Consider the following 22761-nt stretch of genomic DNA (forward strand, 5'->3'; position numbering starts at 1 on the left):
TACATGTGACACATACCTTATATCTTTAAACGAGCAGTTCTTGTATATAAATATCTATATAATCTGAATCTCGGTTACGGCTCCAAAGATTTTAATAAAATTTAGTATACAGGTAGTTTCGGGGGCGAGAAATCGATCAATTTTAACAGATGCAGTTTTAGCCGTGTTTACAAAGGTAAATTTCGCCACTATATACAAGACTATAATAGCTCAAATGGGACATTGGGTGATCCGGAAAGCAGAAGACCCCGGTTCGAATTCAGATGTCCTATTAGTTTTTTTTTGTTCAAGTTTTAGACCTTCATAAAAATCCAAGCAAGGATCGGTCGTCCAGGTACTATAATTATATTATCTCTTTATGTTCACTTAACTTCTTGATCCTTTGTGAATGTGATTACTTAATATCAGATGAACCGTACGCTCTTTTTTCGTCCTCAATAAGAAATACTAGTTTTTTGATGTTAAATATTTTATTTACATTATTGGGTGGTGGTGCGACATATATTTCCTTAAATTTAATTTTTTATATTATCATTACATCCGCAAAGATAATATGAATAAAAAAAATTTAAACAAATCAAAAACCTGGAAGGATTATTTATAAAAACGATCGGCAAATCGTAGCCTGAAAAACATTAATGTTACCAGAGGTGGTAAAACTGTGTTAAAGTCAATCTCATAAAAGGCACATGCAGAATCAATGAATAGATTGTGTGGAGTTGTATCGCGAAAATACAGAAAAATATTCAGTTCGTACGGAGACATGAGATTGAGAGAAATGTTTGAGAGGTTTACATCTTGCAGAAGAGGTCCTCTAGTCTCGATCTTGGACTCGGGGGCTCTAGTATGGATGACGTTCTTCTTATCTCCCATCAAGTACATTTGGAATTTAACATAGTCGAAGCGAAATATTCTACTTAATCAAATTCAAATTACTATCAACTTATTTATTTGAATGTGAAAATTATTTTTTTTACCATATTTTACCATCACTTCGAGAAAGGTGCGAGCTTTAATAAGAAGAAGTAGCAAAAAACTCTTTGCGATTCTTTTAAATCAATATTTACAGTTAGTTGCAACAATCCAAATACTTACAGTGTACATCAATGAAGGTAATATGCCTGCACGATGATTAATAAACGAACTATTATTAAGAAAAATTTAACTATAGATATATACCATAACTTAAATTATATGTATTCAAACAAAACAAATCATAAAACTATATTTTCAATACAATGATTACATAAAATTAAAACTATCAGCAACCAGACAAACAAGAATACTGGCAGCGTTTCCACGTTGGATTCTGGGGACGCGCCGCGGACTTTGAACGAGTTTGTCGCCTACAAAGGCGAGCCGTTCGCATACTAGCTGGTATACCGTCGGACCAATGCGTAATACCTTTCTTCGCTTCACTAAATATATTAACAATACCAAGCCTCCTGATACTACAGATAGGCTTATACGCCCGAGCGCACTTACACCAGTATAAAAAAAGAGGCGACACCAGCCAGTACTAGCTGCGACACACGAATCGCCTAAATGCAGTCCCACATAGCCTGGAAAAAGGTTCCCGCACAATACACGCTATGAGCCCTCGGGTTTATAATAAACTCCCGGACTATATCATAAGCGTGTTTGTAAGTGTTTGTAAACTAATTTTAACACTTTTAAATATAAACTCAAATGGTCATTGAGCGCTCGTTCTACTCATATAATGAATTTATAAATTAATAATTGAATTATTATCTTAAGTATGTATGACGTGTAATAGTATTTACGAATAAAAACTTGAACTTGAACTTGTTGGATAGCAAAGCTGATCTGTTGACCGAAATAGCGGCCAGCGCTCGGGTTGCTTATAGAGTAGAGAAGAAAGTACTTTGTACATTCTCTCATTCTCCATCCTCCAACATCTTCTTTAATTTGTATAATTACTGGCAGAAGTGAGGGATATCACTTTAAATAACAAATTGTTTAGATTTATAAGTGTGACATCTCAAGTCAATTTTAAGGGATGGCCTCCGGTCCTCGACACTAACCTATGCGAAACATAGCGGCGCTAGGCCGTTACTTCACGCCGGTATTCTATGCGAGTGTGGTAAGTAACCGGGACGAGTCGAGCCCGATTGTGCTGACGTCATAAGACGGCAGCGTGACTCTCCCACTTTCAAAAAGCCCGTAGTCGCCTCTTACGACACCCTTGGGCCTGGGACTGACCTATTCTTTTTACGCCCCGGGGAAGCACAGGGCGCTTTCCAAGGAGCTTTCTTCCACGTACTACAAACTGTGGAATGAGCTTGCTTGTGCGGTGTTTCCAGGACAATACGACATGGGTACCCTAAAAAAAGCACGTACACCGTCCTTAAGCCGGCAACGCTCCTGTGATTCCTCTGGTGTTCCAAGCGGCGGTGACCGCTTAACAACAGGTGACCCGTACGCTCGTTTGTCCTCCTTTTTCCATAAAAAAAAACGAATCTCTGAATAGGTGTACGCGGTTTTCATAATCGCGACACAGGTGAATTGATCCCCAAAATATGCTTCTCTGTGAGTGTATAGGAGATTCGGAGATGACTATCTGTATCAGATACAATGTTTTATGCGAACGAAGTCGCAAAGCACGAGTTGTTAATGATAAATGTGAATAAGCTCGGTAATCCGCTAGCAATCGCGTGCTCAAAGGAAGCTCTGTCAAGAAGTGATAAGGTCAGCTGTCTGTGCGGCTAATATTACCTTCTAAAGAATTTAACTTGAATTTCTTAACGTTAACCCTGTTGTTTTCACCATTTGACTACAGTTTTCAGAGAGAATGGAAATAAAGAAAGAAAATACATTAGGTCAAAATATAGTAAGACGTAATTCCATGTACTGGAAGACGTAGTGTTGGTAGGCCCCCCACAAGATGGACCGACGATCTGGTGAAGATCGCCGGAATAGGTTGGATGAGGGCAGCGCAGAACCAATCGCCATCGGATCTTTGTGAGAGGCATTTTTCCAGCATAGGACGTATTTTAATTAATTTTATTTAAATTTAGTTATGAGATTTGTTGTTTGAATAAATTTTTACAAATAATTGTACCAAAAAAATTAAAATTATACTTTTATGTTTTATTTCAAGCACAATCGGTCATGCGCTTTCCTCGTACAAACAATCATTTAATTAATTTTAATTGTTTAACATAAGTGATTGCGAAACTGAAGTGGCAGTGGGCTGGGCACATAGTTTGACGGACTGATGGCCGGTGCGGAAGTAAATTCCTCGAATGGCGACCACGTACCGGAAAACGCGGTGTTAGTAGGCCCCCCACAAGATGGACCGAAGATCTGGTCAAGATCGCCGGAATAGGTTGGACGAGGGCAGCCCAGGACCGATCGTCATGGAGATCTTTGGCGGAGGCCTTTGTCCAGGAGTGGACATCTTCCGGCTGATAATGATGAATTCTTTAAAACATTATTTAATTATTTTTATAAAAAGTGTTTTTATCGAGTCAAGTCTATCTATTCAAAAACGCATATGACATAATTTGGTACTAACCAACAACATTAGATCCTTTAATCGTTTATTATTTAAAAGATATATTACTTACAAATAGTACACAAAATCTCGTCTCACACGTTGACTTATATTAAAGCTTTGAAGGAAAATATAAATAAGTTGACACCTCATTCAAAACACCGAAGTATTTACTAAAACCCGAGACCTCGCTAATTTTCCATTCACTAAGAGACACTGCTATCTCTATTTGCATCCTATTTAGGGCTGCAACGGGCAGATAAAAAGGAGTCAAAGAAAGCCTATCTTTTCCGTTTGCACGTCGCTGTGCTAACTTTGCTAAATAAACATCACTGAATGCTCGAGCTTCCTACTGTCTATGTGTGTGTACTATACTAGACGCTGATTGGTCAGATGTGTGTGAGCGTGTGTGGAATGCTTTGTAAATACGAGGGTCATCATAAAATTTTCATTTGTCAATCTGTTTGTTGGGTCTAAAGCGTTGGTAGAAATGATATTGAAGTGTGATATTTTAAGCTGTGACCTACTCATTTGAATTTGGAATAAAACGTTGTACATATCATCATTTCAGCCGCATACGACCACTGCTGGACAAAGATCGCCACGACGATCTTCCCTGTACTGCCCACATCTATTCTATTCTGGCGATCTTGACCAGATCCTTGGATTTTTCTTACGGAAGGGCCTACCAACACTACGTCTTCCGGTACATGGTCGCCATTCGAGGACTTTACTGCCCTAACGGCCATCTGACTGTCGAGCTATGTGTCCTGCCCACTGCCACTCCAGTTTTGCAACCAACTGGGCTATGTTGATAACTTTGTTTCTCCTACGGATCTCCTCATTTCTGATTCAATCTCACAGATCGTCTAAACTAAACGTAAACTTTACACAATATACGAATGCAATAAATAGCTCAAGAGCTGCACGTAAAGATTTTATTTCGTGAAGAATTTTTTGGATCATTAAATTTCCTTCTTTTTAAGAATACGATGTTAATCGAGCTGGTCACATGATGATGAGATCGAAATAAAATCACTTATTACTTGATAAAAAGCAGTTAAATTGCAAATGCATAATAGGAGAACAGTTCGTATTTTATTAATAATCAATATAAAATCTTATTTGGCTACTATTATTAATCATAATAATATGTTAGTACCAAGGCTTTATAATTCTATCCAGTCAAATTTAAGGTATTTTTTACTGACATCTGACAGTTTTATTTTAATGATTTGGTTGATCCGAATAATAAAATATTCAGATCAGGAGGGGGATCTGTCGTTACACATGTAAAAGCCAGATAAAGTTAAGTGCGGTTTACTCGTTTTCGAGTTGGTTAGTGAATGTCATCATTCGAAACATATCTGATAAATAGTAAGACAACAACAATATTTAATTCTTGACTACAGGATACCTTTAATTGCAGTTTTTTTTAATGGAAAAGAAGGACAAACGAGCGTACGGGTCATCTGGTGTTAAGCGATCACCGCAGCCCACATTCTCTTGCAACACCAGGAATCACAGGAGCGTTGCCGACCTTTACGCGCTTTTATTGAAGGTACCCATGTCGTATCGTCCCGGAAACACCGCATGAGGAAGTTCGTTGCACAGCTTTGTAGTACCTGGTAGATAGCTCCTTGAAAAACGCACAGTGGAGGACCGCCACACATCCAGATGATATCCTAATGAGTTACTTGTACAAAATGATCCCAGAAAATGTACATAACAAATATGTTACCATATGCAACAGAATTGTTAAGAATAGTTTCTGCGGTATTCGTTACTACAACATAAATGATTTTCTTAGTGATACAACAGCGACTATTCCTATAGTGAAGCAGTAATTTGTAAGCATTACTGAAAAGGACATAGCTATTGGGATTATAAAGTGGGAGGCTTCTTTGCACGAGATGCTTACTTAATGAGTAGCACATAAGCACCTTTTTCTGCCGTAAAGCGGTAGTTTTATTGTGTTTCTGTTTGTAGGGCACCGTAGCTAGTGAAATTATTGGGCAAATGAGACTTAACATCTTATGTCTCAAGGTGACGAGCGCAATTGAAGTGCCGCTCAGAATTTTTGGGTTTTTCAAGAATCCTGAGCGGTACTCCATTGTAATGGGTAGGGCGTATCAATTACAACCAGCTGAACTTCCTGCTCGTCTGATCCCTTATTTTCATTAAAAATATACTCTTGATTGCAGTTGCTTGTACAACATGATCCCAGAAAATGTACGGAACCAATTTCAATAGGCTTCATAAGATACATAATAGCTTTAAGGGTAAATGTATACACTTTTATAATAAACAGCCCAGCCATTAATAAATTTAAATGTTTTATAAAAAAATGTCTGTGCCGTAAATCCTATTACTCAACAGCTGAATATCTTAGTGATCGGACAGCCTGGGACTAGATTATGATGATTTTATAGGTAATAGAAATGACTCTACAATATTCTATAATTTTATTAAAAAGAGCCTTATTGTTTCCGAAGCGGTAGTAGTATATAGTATATTAGAAATGACATCAAAAAGAATTCTAAAGGAATAAATTTTGAGAAATTTGTGTGGTATTATTTATAATGTGGTATTATTATTGATACAACATAAATTATTTTCTAAATAATACCATAGACTGGGAATGGAGCAAACGACTTCGGTCTATTTAATTATAAATTTTATCGTACGATACTGCATAATATATTGGGTTGATACCGCAGGCGTACTCGAAAAGTTCGGCAACCAATAAATACAACGCCCAAGAGGACATACTCGAGCCAGTCACGAACAATGTGTGACGTTGACATGCCACATGTTCTGTTAAACTTTGATAATTATTGAAACTAAAATGCCGGGTTGTGTAGTAAAACTTTGTAAAAATAATACTACAAGAAATAAGAAAGACACTGAGATCACATATGATCAGTGAGTATTTTGTATTTTATTAATTTGAATGTAAAATAACACGAAGCGTATGTTACAAAATTTTAAAGATGCCATTGATTGTCAAGATACCACGCACACAAGCATCTAGTAGTTGCCGTAATAAAAAGCTATTGTTCTTAGGTGGTGCAGTATCTAGTTAGAGCGCAGCGGAGACCAATACTAAATCTAAGATTAATTAATTATTATTGGTCTCTTAAATTAAACTCTTAACAATAGTAAAATAATAATAATAAAACTTTTTCATTCCAAACTTTTACACATTTTTCTTAATAACTAAGGTGGCTCATCTAACGGCATTATAATATTATGTTTCTTTGTTTGGTGTGTCACCCCACATCCAACTCAAATATCTTCCACTGTTTCCTATCCATCACCCCCCAAAGGGTATCTTAAGTCATTTAAAACTTATTTTCGATAATATCATAATCAAACAAAAACACTATTTCACCAATAACTCTTTTTTAGTTTGTTAAGTTAAGAATTTTGTTTTAGAGTTAATGTACTTAGATTATTATGGAGCTGACATGTACATACATATAAAACCCCTAAATAAATAAAGAAAAAAAAGAAACAATGCACATTATATACACACACAAACTTTTCACTAAATCCATTCTATCTCACTTATAAGATATACACAGCACTAATGTTGCAAAATACGTCAGCTGTATAGCTACAGATACACTGCTATAGCTATTATTATTACGGTGACGTGAATTCACGAGATTTCACCCATCCAAAAAGTAACCGTATATATATATATATATATATATATATATATATATATATATATATATAATTAATATTTGAGGCTCAATCACGCCTAAGCCACTGATCGTATTGACATGAAACTACCACCATTCGATGTGAAATTTATCCTAGTTGGCTTATCGCTGATTTTTCAAATTCCAATGTTCCTTTAATTTATTTCCTTTTAAAATTCGTCCAGTGAAGTGGGCGGAAACGGCTAGTATAATAATAATAATAATAATAAAGCCTTTATTAATGATTTTCCATTTGATTTCTACATTTTAGTGTTAGTATGTTAGTACGGTTAGTCGACAAACATGATTATTTTATTATTAACTTTTATGTTAGTAAGTTATAATGCATGCACTATGTTAGTTTTCTTGATTATTTTCAAATGGATCCCAGTTGGGTAAAGGCCTCCTCCATTCCTTTCTATTTTTTCCTTTTTCGAGCCAGTTAGTTCCGCCAATCTCTCTAATCTCATCGGTCCACCTTTTATGTGGTCTGCCCACATTTCTCTTTCCTACAGGTCCCTTCCATGTTGTGGTCTGAATGGTCCATCTAGCGTCTGTTAGTCTGAGTTGTAGTAGTCACTACATTCAGACCTGTAGTATATTCATATTTATTTTTAATTATTTATTTTTCGTAGCGCGCCTTAAGCATGTCTGTGACGCAAACCAATAAGATTAACCTACTATAAAGTGTCCACCGCGACTAAAGAAGTTTTCACCGCAAAAATATTTTATCAAATTCGAAAGTCATTTTGCTTAACTTCAATAAATCTATGACAATTCGACTCTATTCAAAGATGCTTAAATTACAGCGAACTTGAAACAACATTGGACCACGATAAGATTGTAAGGTCCTTAATATCTTATGAAAATGCTCTTGGTGCTAGCGTCCGAGACTATCTGAAAAGCGTGAAACTCAAAGTCAGAGAGGCTTGCGCTGTGAAGGCTTAGTTGTAATCGAGGTTTCGGGGCGGGCGGACGTTCGTCAGTTGCTCCATATTACCGTGTCGCGAGTATATAACATAAATTTGTGTAGTGTTTCGTGTTGTGACTCAGTGTTATCAGAAATTATCATCTAATTATATTAACAACACAGATGATTTCAATAGTGATTTGTGCGTAAAAGGAAAAAATCTAAGATTGGTAAGTGTGTGAGCCAATAAAACATTAAGAATATTATATTAATATAGATTTAATAAATATCTCAAGTAATGATATTGAATAAACACAATTTAAGAAAACTAACAATTTACTAGTAGCTACGAAATGCTACGCGGCTACTCATTAGATTTTTTATTTGCGCGTGTTAAATAAATGTATTTATTACTAACATCATGATAAAATTAATTGTTGCAAAAAATTATTAACCAATTCGACACGTGTTTCGCCTTTATACAAGGCATCCTCAGGAGACGTTGACTCGCCAAATTCTGGCATGAGAAGTGGTTAAGACTTGAGCTAAGACACGAAATTAACACTCTATAAAACAACCATGGACTATCACCAAATATGATAATCAAATTAATACGAGTGTAATTGTAACTGTGTTTTTACATTAGATTTTTGCGTAAAAGTTACATTTTTATTATTATTTTAATTAACCCGACGTTTCAAGACCTTTCTAGATCTCATGTGTAGGAAGACTACAGATGTAATGAGTCGAAATGCTACACTCATAAGGTTTTTTATTAGCGCGTGTAAAATAAAAGTATAGATTTATTTTTAACACCATGATAAAATTAATACTTGAAAATATTGATTTGTTATTTTTAAATAATCAAAAATATCTGTAACTATTCGTGGATCTTTAATATTTGTTGATTATAGTGTAATTATAATAGAAAGTAAGTAAATTAAGATATTTCATCAATATTTAACTTGTTAAAGCACCAACACGTGCAAATATTAGGACTCCGGTCAAATTATTTATGCTATGGGTATAGGGGAATACGAGCAATCCATGAATATGCGAGAGTTTGGCCTTCGGGCAGCCCAAAACAGTAAATAACAGAATATTTTATGCACTAATCGTAGATTAAAGGCAGCTGCTGCCAACCAAACCTTTTATTTTTTTTACTAATTTAGATTGTGAAATCTGCGTGATTTTATAGAAATTACTAGCTGACCCGACAGACGTTGTTCTGTACATAATAAATTAAATACTGTATTTAAATATCAATAATATTTCATAAACATCAAGAATTATAATGTTGTTATAGTTGTTATAATGAAATTGTTTTACGTCAGAACTGTTAAACCGTGCGTCAATAAATTCTCTTATAGAAAATAATATGTCCATACAAAACATATATTGGATATAAAAATAGTTATGGATCCTAAATCGAAATAAAAATCTTTACTATCTCTCAAGTTGGACTAAGCTACACTCCATGAAGTAATCACCATCAAAATCCGTTCATAAGTTTAGGACTTCACTGGAAACAAAAGTCAGGATACTGGATTTATTAAATTAAGATTAAATTAAAAGAAATACCTAATAATTATTGTCATTGTTGATTTTGAAGACATTTTAAGCTGCTAGATGGTCATTAGAACGAAATGATTAGAATCTATAGTTTATGAGCTATGCTACGTAAAGAAAAAATACGAGAACTTAAGGTTTTCAATATTAATGAAAAACAAAACAACTTATTGTTTCTTAATTCTTACATTGCTGAATAACTCTTAACTTCATTTCTCAGAAGAATATTATTGAGTACTTATAGAGAAAATATATTCTAGTTACTATGTTATAGTATTTGACCCGTGAGAATATAACAATATCTATATATCGATAATTTTTCTTGTTTAAATAGGAATAATATCGCTGTTCATTTTGGATTTTTTAAGATCACTAGAAGAGTTTCATAACATAATATGAATATAGCAACTAGAAAATTATTATCCAAATATATTTTTTTTTGTGTTTATAACTCTAAGATTTGTATTTAACCAATTCGACACGTGTTTCGGCTCTAGACAAGGCATCTTCAGGTGACGTTGACTCGCCGAATTCCGGCACGCGAATTATAATACGCGAATAATAAGATACGGAATTAACACTCTAGAAAACCTATCATTTGGATTATCGACAAAATATGACAATCAAATTAAAACGCGTGTAACAATAATTGTAACTTTGTTTTTCATATTCGATTTTTGCGTAAAAGTTACATTTTTATTATTATTTTAGTTAACCCAACGTTTCAAGATCATTCCAGATCTCGTTTTTAGGGGGACTCCAGATGAAATGAGTCAAGATAGGACTTTTATGCAAAAATCTAATTTAAAAACAAAGTTACAATTACACACGTTTTAATCCTTTAAAAAGTGTTTTATTTAAATGATGATCTTTACCTATTTAAAAATTTATTCTAGGTTTAGTCTATAATAGTCATACATATTGCCTCAATGGTGCAATAGGTAAGCTCTCATCACATAGCCCTCAGTTCAATCCTCAATTTTCGTTTTCGACTTCAAATGTACGTTTATGCGACTATTTATAAGATCGGCAACGATTTTGTCATTCCTATTATAGAATATTTATTGAAGTAGGCGTTACTTTGCGGAAATCCATAATAATTCAAATATTTTAAGTTTTCTTTAGTGTTAATTCCGCCAATATTTGTCTTTAAACAATTCGACACGTGTTTCGCCTCTACGCGAGGCATCCTTAGGACATGTTGACTCGCCAAACTCTGGCACGAGACTCAAGTGCAACATTTGGATTCCTATTGTATTCCAATAGAGAAAGGGTCGCGGTGATTACATACAATCATATCACGCATTTTCTATCCCTAACATACTAGGACTTACAAAGCACAAATTCAAGAAATATATTAATGTATCATTGACAAACAAGACTTACTATAGTATAGTAGATTATATAGAGGATAATGATGCAAGGTTCTTGTATGGTTCTGTGCAGGCCACCTAAAATTGTATAACATTACTAGCTGACCCAGCAAACTTGTATTGCCGATATTAAAATCGCGATACAAAAGTAACTGTTAATCGTAGATGGGTGAAAATTTGAAGTTGTGTGTATTTTTTAATGCTGACTCATAATCAAAGCTTAACACCATGACACCAGAATTTTATATATTAGATATTAAGTAGGTAAAGTTGTTATATTATCATGTAAAAGATGGGCTAGGGGTTTCTTAGATAGTTCTTCTCCTTTTATCAAAGCCCCTTTACGAACTTTATTAATGTAATACTTACCAGTGGGAGGCTCCTTTGCATAGGAAGCCGGCTAGATAGAAGCAGTACTGTGTAAGCATTACTGTGTTTCGGTCTGAAGGGCATAGCTAGTGAAATTACTGGGCAAATGCAACTTAACATCTTATGTCTCAAGGTGACGAGCGCAATTGTAGTGCCGCTCAGAATTTTTGGGTTTTTCAAGAATCCTGAGTGGCACTACATTGTTATGGGCAGGGCGTATCAATTACCATCAGCTGAACGTCCTGCTCGTCTCGTCCCTTATTTTAATAAAAAAAAATGTATCAATATTTTATGTTATAGGAAGTGATCCTATGGTAAATATATTTTTTTCTATTCTATTCTAACAATACTGATCCAAATTATATCAAATAAAAACACTGAGTTATTTTTAATTTAAATTTTAATTCGCAAAAGAAATACCACGGTAAAATTTAAATTATATAATACAACAAAAGTGAAAACAACAAACGAAACAAACAGATTCGTTTGAGATGTAAAACTTTTCTATTTTCAATCGTTATAAAGCTTGAGGCTCCGATAATTTCCCATTGATATTACCTTTTGAAGCACTTCAAGCTGAAAGAAGTTGAAAATGTTCCGGGAAAGTTTCGTTATGAAGAAAGTATGTTCAAGTAACTCTTCAAAAAATTTATTGTTACTGCGCTCATATTTCCAAGTTGAATAAGATTAAAAATGTAGTTTCCATTTATATTGAACTTGATAGCTACCTGTTTAAAAGTCTATCGTGTTTTCTTTTTAAATTATTACTTAAATTTAAGATTTTTTTAAATTTTCTTCTTTTATCTTATATTAAATCGTTTTAGATAGTACCGAAACATTTAAGGGAAGAAATATATTCTAACACGAAAACTTCTGAAACTGTGCTCTACAAAAGTGCTCTACAAAATTGCCTTTTTAACATTCTTAAATATTTAAATGCTTGAAATGAAATGAAATGAAATATATTTATTGCGTCGAATACAATATAGATCTTAAATTTACTGTTGTGTCTTCTACATGCAAGAAGTTTACTTAAAATCTAAAAAAAATCCTTAAGGTTAGTCTCAAATACACCTTATATCCTAATCTGATTTAGACCTTACATATTATTATAATATCCGGACGACCGAGCCTTGCTCGGATTTTTAAGAATGTACAAAACTTGAACCAAAAAAAAAACTAATAGGACTTCTGGATTCGAACCGGGGTCTTCTGCTTTCCGGATCACCCAATGTCCCATCTGAGCTATAATAGTCTTGTATATAGTGGCAAAATTTACCTTTGTATTCTAATGTTATTGTAGCTATTTCTGGTTAAAACACGGATAAAACTACATTTTTTAAAATTGAAAACTAGCTAGATCGCTTTCTCGCCCCCGAAACTACCCGTATACTAAATTTCATTAAAATCGTTGGAGCCGTTTCCGAGATTCAGATTATATATATATAAGAATTGCTCGTTTAAAGATATAAGATATGCAAATATTTCTTTATGTCAGAAATTATTCTAACAAAATTAGATTTATCTTTCACAAAACATTAATAATTCTGTAGAAAATTTTTACAAAATATTTATTGAATTAGTCGCTATTTTTGTGCAAGTCTATAATTATCGAAATGTATTTTTGAAGTAAAACTTCTTTAGGTGCAACTTACAATTAACTTAGAATTTTTTTCTGACGGAAGTAACACTCAGTAAATTGAATCAAATTTTGAAATTAAATGTATTTATTGCGTCGAATACAGTATATATTATAGATCTTAAATTTATTATAGTGTCTTCTATTCGGCTAATTTAAATTAGCATGCAAAAAGTTTACTTAAAATTAAAAGAAAAATCCTTAACACTAAAAAAATTTTGTCGATTAACTATTTAAACAGGAGTCCAGTAAATCGTTTTTTATTTCTAGAGGTAGTTGATTAAATAATTTTATTTTTTACTTAAGAGTCAAATATTTGTCCTGCAATAATTTCATTAATTACTTCTTGCTTATCTTTTATTATTAATTTCATCTAGAAATTACCAGATTATTGCATAACCGAAGTCGTGAAATCTTTTTTATAAATTTCAATTTTTTTTAAACTATCTATATTTTTATGTTGATCGCCTTAAATTTATCTCTCAGTGAATGTCTATTGGATAGATTATAGATTGATTGAACAGCTCTTTTCTGCAGCAAAAAAAATTGGAATATCAGTTATATTTTTTTATATATAATATAGTTTTTGTCATGAATTATATTTTGTACTATGTGGAATCCCATACGCAAACATTTCTTCCAAACAGTAGAAAGATAATAGAGAATTTATTTGCAAGCATAGTACAGTATGAAAATCCTCATCCAACTAATCCCTTACTATATAAGGTTTTATAAGAATATATCCCATCTCCTTTCAATGTGTGTGTCACATCGTGCTCTCAGACCAGCCAAGGGTCTCTATTGAAGCGGTTATAAGCGCCTCTCAACTACACCCGTCTAGCATTTTCTAAGATTTAATTCCTGTGTGTAATTCCGCTTTCATTCTCTGATTGAAGTTGCAGACTTGTAGGTAAGTTTGAAGTTTTTCGCGTGCGAATTTCATTTTAACATTATATTAAGGATTATACGTTTATGTGATAATAAAATCCTAAAATCTTTTGTTCACTGCTCACATTTCATTTCTTTTATTTTTGAAAATTTAAACTTTAAGTTTTTATTTATGTTTATTTTATTCATGTAAATGCAGGTTTCTGTCAAAGCCGTGATATTACAATTTCACTAGTGATAATATTATAATGAAACGGTAATTGTCAATCGACTTACGGCCGTTTTCAATAACCTATCTATCCTTAGTTTTACTTACTAGACGTAGACAAATCTATCCTTTTACGCTTACTTACATTTCAATTATATATTGACATATAGCATTGGACATAACTATGGATAGATAAGATCTTGTCATTAAACGGTAACAGCAATGTATCCGTAACTTTAACTAAGGGTAGATAGGTTATTGAAAACGGCCGTTATTTTTTTATTATTTAACGGCCTGGTTTTAGTGATATTGTAATGTCACGGGTACGGTACGCAAGGTAATATCTCTACACTGTACGGTGTACAGTGTAGTCGTGCGAAGGTCGGATTCGGCGGCAGGAATCATGTTAAACATCTCTTCGGAACACTCCCCGTGATAAATGCGGTAGAAGACACACAATGAAGCGACGTCTCTACGCAACGCCAAGTGATCCAGCCGTTCACAGAGCACTGAGTCCCCGACAATTCGAGATGCTCTGCGTTGCACGCGGTCAAATGTATTAACTTATTACCGAAAAAAAACATCACAATGAAATATATATAATTATTTCGTATTTCCCTGTTCATGTAATGAAATAATAATAATAACAGTTCTACTGAACTGTGAAACAGTGCTTCAAAAATCTTATAGAATTATCAAACAGAAACCGAAATTAAAATTGTGATATCTATTCATTCGTTTACGGTTCATTAGTTTAGGAGTTCATCGCGGACAAAGAACTTGACGGAAATGTTTATATATATAATATCCGTTCCCACCCTCTTCGCTGGACGAATTTTAAAAATAAATAAATAAAATTTTATTCATTTTTATTACAAATACAAAAAAACATAAGTAGCCATCCAGGATAAATTTCGCATTGCATGTAATGGTAGTTTCATGTCGATACGATCAAAGACGTGAGCCTCAAACAAAGACCATTTTCATTATACACTACCATATATATATATATATAGACATGCCCGAACAGTGTAAGATAAAAGAAGAGGAAAGAGAATTTTGTTTTTTTATTGATTTAAAAGATTTTGATAAATTGAAAGAAGAAGAAGAAAGAGATTGTTTCTTAACAGTTTTTAATAAACTAGCTGACCCGACTGACACTCGGGAATAATGTAGTATGAAGCCATCGGAAATGTGTAATAAAGTAAAAGTTAGAAATGAAACAAAACGTATTCCCGAATTATTTTATAATATAATAGTATGTAGTAATAAAATAATAAGGTTTAATATCGTATTTGTGTAAATAGCTTTTATATAACAGCTTTATACTTGCCAATTTTTTTTAAAGTATTAAAATGGATAAAGTATGTTTTCCTCAATAGATAGAAATATACCATCGCGGGCTTTTCTGAAGACTTATATAAGATACACAATTCAAGCATACATTATTGCTGAAAGCTCCCGGATGGCGTAAGTTTTTCCGACATCTCTAACAAAAACAAATATTGAGTATCGTGCCAGATTTTGGCGACTCAACATGTCCTGAGGAAGCCTCGTCTAGAGGCGAAACACGTGCCGAATTGTTTAAAGACAAATATTGGCGGAATTAACACTAAAGAAAACTCAAATCATTTGGATAATTATGGATTTCCGCAAAGTAACGCCTACTTCAATAAATTTTCAAAAACAAATATCGTTAATATATACAAGAATGTACACAAAACAAATTAAATTCCAAAACCTAACTCGAGAACCACGCTATTCATTGCTGAAAACACTATGAAAATCGGTGCAGTAATTTTTGAGTTTATCGCGAACAGATAGACCGACTCGGTGGAGGATTTTGTTTTATAATATTAAGGCGCGGACTGACCAGGATTGTAAACGCTAAAACCAATAGTACAAAATTTGTGTTGATCATGTGGCTAAGCTGCAAATGGGCATTTATTTTACGGGTTTTCTTTTGTTTATTCAAAATGTAAATATTAAATTTAATAATTGTCCGGTTTAAGTTTTAGACATAGACTAATTCTATTAAATTCTTCAACAAAAGAATGTTGTTATCGTTGAAAATTCAGAGGATTTTTAACTCCAATGATTATTTTTGGGAAGCAACTTCCAAATTTTTTTTTAATATTTGAAATTATATATAAATACTATATTCGGTTAAAATTTTTCCTTAAGTCCTTTTTTTGTAATGTTTTTTTTGCGTCGAAATATTTTAATTGCGTTATGTTGTAATCGACTCTCTAAGACACCAATTTTTTTGGATATTGACTTATGACCGCGTCTTAAGTAGGGATATTTATAGGAGACAACAACTTAGTGCTCCCTATTTGTTTTTTTTTGCAGAAAGTTGAAGTGTTGATTGAGTCCACCCAGAGCTCAAAATAAGATTCCGTACCTTTGCAAATTATGAATAGCGAACTGGGATACCTGCAAATGTATCCTATTCATGACAAATAAGCGGAAAAAGTAACAAAGAGATAAAAAACCATTCAATCACATATATGGTTGCATCGGCAACTAACACAATCGTCATAATTAACTGCTCTGATTAATATACTACCTGAAGATATTTTCTGCAGTGAGGAAAGTATATTATGGACATACCAAGCAAATATTATTTTACGTCAAACCGATTGTACTTGGTTATGAATCGTGAATTAAAAAAAATTTTTTTTAATGATATTATTAAAGTATGAATAAAGGTATATCTTAAATAAATGCATTTTATTATTTTTTTTCTGATAATGTCCTGCCATAACTGGCTTATTGACAAATATTTTGACTATATTATTCAAATATTAAATACTTACTACTTATTATATTATTTAAACGACAAATAAAATTTGAAAAACAAAATTTTATGAACGATGCGGGATTCGAACCCACGTCCTCCGGCGTTCCGTGCCGGTGCACTAAACCACTGAGCTAACCGTTCTCGCCTCGTTATAAAATTCTGTTTGCTTTGTTCAACTCTCAGGTTGTGGCTTCATGTACAGGATCTACTTTACAGTTGATAACCTTCGCATCGTTCATAAAATTTTGTTTTTCAAATTTTATTTGTGTATTAATCCTAGAAGTGAGGGTTATCACTTTAAAAAAAACGTTATAAATTGTTTATTAAAACGAGTAAAATAATCTATATATATATAAAAATTAATTGCTGTTCGTTAATCTCGCTAACACTCGATAACGACTGGACCGATTTGGCTAATTTTGGTCTTGAATTATTTGTGGAAGTCCAGAGAAGGTTTAAAAGGTGAAAAAGGTTAAATATGAAAACGTTCTGAATTAAACAACAATTTTGTTTTCACTTTGATGTGTCCCCCGTCGTTCAGAAATCAAATTGAAAGAATAGCATAAAATAAATAACTAATTAGAATCTTTATATCTTTCTCAGGAGGTAAAATACAATCTAAATTTTAGCTATCTATAGTCAGTAGATTAACTACAATTGTTAACTATGATGGCAATACAACGTTTACTGAGTCAGCTAGTATTTTTATAAAAATAAACACTATACTCTTACGCCACGATTTTAGAGTATTACTTTGTTATTTTTACTAAAAATTGAAGCCAAATGGGTAATTTATATGTTACAAGGATAGTAATTATCAGGCGCTAGGCGGTTATGTAATAACCATCGCACCATCTTCCTCACCAAGTCTTGGGGTAAAAGAGATTAATATTAATTTAATAGATTAAGCAGGTAAGTCAGTCAACCTCAATCAATTCTCTATTGGCTCAATTTATTTGAATGTAGGCCAGAAGTTGATTTAAATTTTTAAAAAGAATAAAAAAATATAATTATAATCATATCCACATTAAAACTGTCATAATATTAACATGAGTATTGCCTATTACCCTCTGACCTACATAATAGTAATCTATAGCTTACATGGAACGTATACTAATGCTCTTATTGTTACTTTGTTGCTGTTTCTGTCTCAGATTTTACAAAAGAAAATGTTTTGTAGTTGGCGGATTTAAAAATGTCGTTCATTATTATAAATTAGTGTATTTTTATATGTAAGATACACAGTGTTCATAATAATGGTATGTTACTGATCAAGTAAAGACTTTCTGAAAATGTTCGTTTTTAACGGACATAACATTGAGTAATGTGATTTAACCCACTGGAATGCATTATACTGAGACAGATTGCACCAAGAATTTAAGTATTCCATTTAAAAGATTTTTGGATTTTCAACAAACGCACAAAACCACTTCTACCTCATCCGGCTTAGTTGTGATATTTTATTAATATAAAATAAACTACATCTCACCAGTGGGAGCTCCTTTGCACAGGATGCCGGCTAGATAGATTATGGGTACCACAACGGCGCCTATTTCTGCCGTGAAGCAGTAATGTGCAAGAATTATTGCTTCGGTCTTAAGGGCACCATAGCTAGAGAAATAACTGGGCAAATGAGACTTAACACCTTATGTCTCAAGGGGACGAGTGCAATTTTAGTGCCGCACAGAATTTTTGGAAAGAATCCTGAGCGTTACTGCGTTATAATTGGCAGGTTGTATCAATTACCATCAGCTGAACGTCCTGCTTGTCTCGTCCCTTCTTGTCATAAAAAAAATCGTTTATCGATACTTTTGATATATTCAAGATTTACTTGAAATTGACATACACTTCGATAGCTAATGGAAGTACTGTTGTCTTTTTATGGCGATTATTATTGCGATCCTCATGTTATAGTACTTTTGATGATATTTTGATACGTTATTATATGAAAGTAAAGTACAACTTAAAAAAAAAACGCTTGAATGTGAAGCCCAGTGAAAAGATCGAAAGTTGTTTTTTTAATATAGAGAGATCATTCTGAGGCAAAACTTTTATGGTCTTTGATGTTTGTTTTAACCAATTATTCATTTACATAAAAGTATCAGGGGTAAAATGTACCCTACTTACTTTGCTTTGACAAATATCAAAATGACAGCGTAAAAAACAAACTAACATTTATAAATAAAAATATTATTTAGGTCTAGATAAAGTCTCTAGCTGTTAGACAACCGATAAAAACAGGCCAGGATTTTTTCGATGTTTTCACAACTGCGATAGTCTATCTAGACGTATAAATGATCTAAGAGTTATGTTTCCAAAAAATATGTGAAAATGTGACGAGGCTAGCAAGATGGTAATTGGTACGCCTTGCCCATTGAAATTATTGATTGAACCTAAAGTTCAAATCGCAATTACGCGCGTCTTATTGAGACAAATGATGTATACTGTCATTAAAATAGTAATTTCTCAATTCACAGCTGAGATAGGCGCCACTGTCGTTACCGACATTCTGTGTTAATTAGCCTCCCACTGGAAAATTTATTAACTGCGCATACATACACGGGTACACGGGACTAATTATTTCTCTTATCTAGTTTAGACTGTCACGATCTAAAAAAATAATAAAAAAAAAACTAAGTTTGAAAATACCGACTCCAAAAACCGAAAAGTATTAAACAACTAAAAATTTAATTTAATACACCTCTTATGTACAACTTTACCTTTAATATTAATAAAATACTGTTATTTATATGTGCTACATATTGATAGGTTTTAAGTCGGTGCCAAGCCACCTGGTATCTACACTATCATTTATACTTTTCAGGTTATTGAAGTCGGTTTTTTTAAGCATTGTTTTTTTTTTTAATTTTTACTTTTTGTGCCAGTGTATAATAATAATATACAATCAACAGGATCGAAAACTCCTAAAAAAGCCGTACACAAAAAATTATTATATCATCGAGGTAAATAAAAATTTTTCATACAAAGTGCTCATAAAATGAGAACTATTGGGCCAAACTATGTAAAATTTTTATGTGACCAAATGGCATTTGTTCCACATCTAACTAAAAAAATACGTAAATCGGATCATAAATCTGAGAGTAATCGGTGAACATACATAAAAAGAAATATCGATCGAATTGAGAACCTTCTCCTTTTTGAAGTCGGTTAAAAAGGTAAACGAGCACCTGAATAAAATAATATCAACAATATTCCTTAACAAAACATTTATGACAAAGCTCCTAGTCTATTGACAAACAAATTTCCGTTAGTTATAATTAAAATGTGTTATGGAAAATTCCACGCGACAGATACGTAATTCAACTTGTTAAAACTTCGCCATGTAAACTTTTAATTGGAATAATACCAGATATTGACGCTGTAGTTTCAAAAACATTTTTGTAATTTATTTTCGGTTTACTCGACCAAGTTTTCTAGAATGCTTTGAATAAAATGCTAGTGCATTGCAACGTACTAACATTTTGTGATGAGAAATTTCTCATATAATTAGAAGAAAGCATTATGAGCCAGAATACATTCAAGTAAGGTAAAAAAAGTGTGTCTGTACTTATGTATGCATGCAAGAAGTTATATTTCTTTGGCCTAATGAAGCAAAAATAATTGAAATGACTTATTCTCGTGCTATTCTTCGTTTTTAGAAAGAACAATTTTGTAAAAATCTTTCAATTGTCAAAGCCATTTGACAATTAATTATTAAATAATGAATACGGCTGTATGGGCTTGAACCCTTTGCCTATCCTAGTTATGGACGAAGAAATAAAAAAAAATAACTAATAAAGCAAACGTCAGAAAATTTTAGGAACCAACTTCAACCTGTTAATTTTTTGTTACAGTGATGCGCCCGCATCTTAAAATTTCACAATCATCATTTTCATAACGCGCCTAAAGAAGTATAATTTCAAAACATTTTCTTCTGAGTGATAACATAGTGCTTCATATTACGCCCTTGAAGAATTGAAAAGAGGATAATTTTTAAAATATATAAATTTTCCAAATTAAACTGATACAGTTGGATACTTGTACCAGTCGGCGTATCTCCTCGGTGGTCTCGGATACAACACTCTAGAAACCAACCCTTTCTTTGTCCACTAAGACCCATTGAAAAAATCCATTGATGGATATTTTTCCACTTTTATGTCCAATTTGGATCCATTTATCAAAACCGTTGAATACAATGGATTTTTAAGCACAAATGAGTGTCAAAAAATCCATTGCACATGTATGGGTAGTGATATACTAAACTCCAATAATTTCTTCAGACTTTTGCACCATTTGAAATTCTAGGAATTTGCATTTTCCCCATGCTAGCATACATTAAATTGATTTTTAGAGCGATCAATGGATTTTTTTAAATTGAACTTAGTCGAGTTAGGATAAAGGGGAATCCAGACGGGCTGTCGACCAAGCAACTACCTTACTTAAAGTAATCCGGGCCTTAATAGATGCCCCTGATATTCATAATGAGCTGATTCGATTGTATACACCTGACAATTATAGTCGTAGCAGAAATCACCGTTTTCTGGCGGTACTCGCGTGTCGCACGGTAGCACGTACTGCGGCGCCCTTGCCACGAGTCTTGAAATTGTTTAATCGCCTCGTAGAAGCCCGCCCTGATTGTGATCTATTTACTAACAGAGTTGAAGTGTTGGTGCAGTTGCTGCCCCAACTTTGTGAGCCCTCGCAAGTGTCTAGCAATAGCAATGAACTTGATTAATATTATTGGTCCTGTAACCGTTTTAATAAATAAAAAAATAGTAAACAAAATGAATTTTTTTAAGAAAAGTTAGAGCTGTCACTTTACTTTAACCAATGTGTTGCTTCTTTGAACCACATCGGTGACTTTGTCTGTCGTGAAGCAGTAATTTGCAAGCATTGCAGTGTTTGTTTTTGGATTCGCACGCATGATTGCTCTCCAAGAACGTCCATAATTTCAACCTATCCACACTAAACCTGTTCAAAAAACTGCCACCTTAAGTTGTATACATAATTAAATTTTACCCAACTTTTTCGTCATACTCCTGGCCTTGTGCCTAATCAAAAGAATATGTCTAACATCGAGGATGAGGTACTCCCGCAGGGCTCAATAATTGGTCCCATACTATTCTCTACAAAATATTTACAAAAGCTTACCTACATTAGATAATATTCCTGTCTCTTCATATGAGGACAACATTGCCTGCCTCTTATGGCCTATTTTTATAATTAATTATTATCTACCTAGTACAAAACAGCACGTTGTTTAATAAAATGGCGGATTAAAATCAATTCAATTCATTCCAGTATCTGCCCTCTCAGTAACTAGGTAATAATATCTTGCCTTTATGAAATAATATCAAAGAGATTAATAGACATTCAATGAACAGATGGGCTATGAAATGGGCCAGATCAAAAATTTCAAGAAAAATAAACCTTTAATCGTATTTAAACTTGGAGCCTTTATTTTAACCGTCTCACCAAAAACCGCAGAAGTAACAAAGGTAAGGAAAATATAAAATCAGTCACAATATATATTGTTCAAGGAGTTGGTAATTGGTGTAACCAAATGCTTATAGGGCGTATCGAGTTTCTGAAAGCTGAATAGTGTAGAGGCAAGTATAATGATGCATCGGGCATGTCTGTCAGAACTTGAGCGATTGAGAGCCATTTATAATGTTCTGTGTGCTGTAAGTTTCAAATTCAGCATGAGATTGAATTTTCGAACAAGATGCTGAAATTCATATTACTTTCTCAACATGGACTGCTCTCACTTGGACT

The 22761-nt window shown here is 33.2% G+C and overlaps 1 protein-coding gene across 1 annotated transcript in view; it reads left to right on the forward strand.

Annotated features, from left to right (window-relative positions):
- Positions 1–8192: 8192 nt before the first annotated feature.
- Positions 8193–22761, forward strand: part of LOC126969156 (nephrin-like) — a 570056-nt gene continuing 555487 nt past the window's right edge. The window contains exon 1 of the mRNA XM_050814479.1: positions 8193–8367. The gene's annotated coding sequence lies outside the window, so the exon portion shown is untranslated. The remainder of the gene's footprint in view (positions 8368–22761) is intronic.

This window comes from Leptidea sinapis, chromosome 17, assembly GCF_905404315.1.
Source record: "Leptidea sinapis chromosome 17, ilLepSina1.1, whole genome shotgun sequence".
Taxonomy (NCBI): domain Eukaryota; kingdom Metazoa; phylum Arthropoda; class Insecta; order Lepidoptera; family Pieridae; genus Leptidea; species Leptidea sinapis.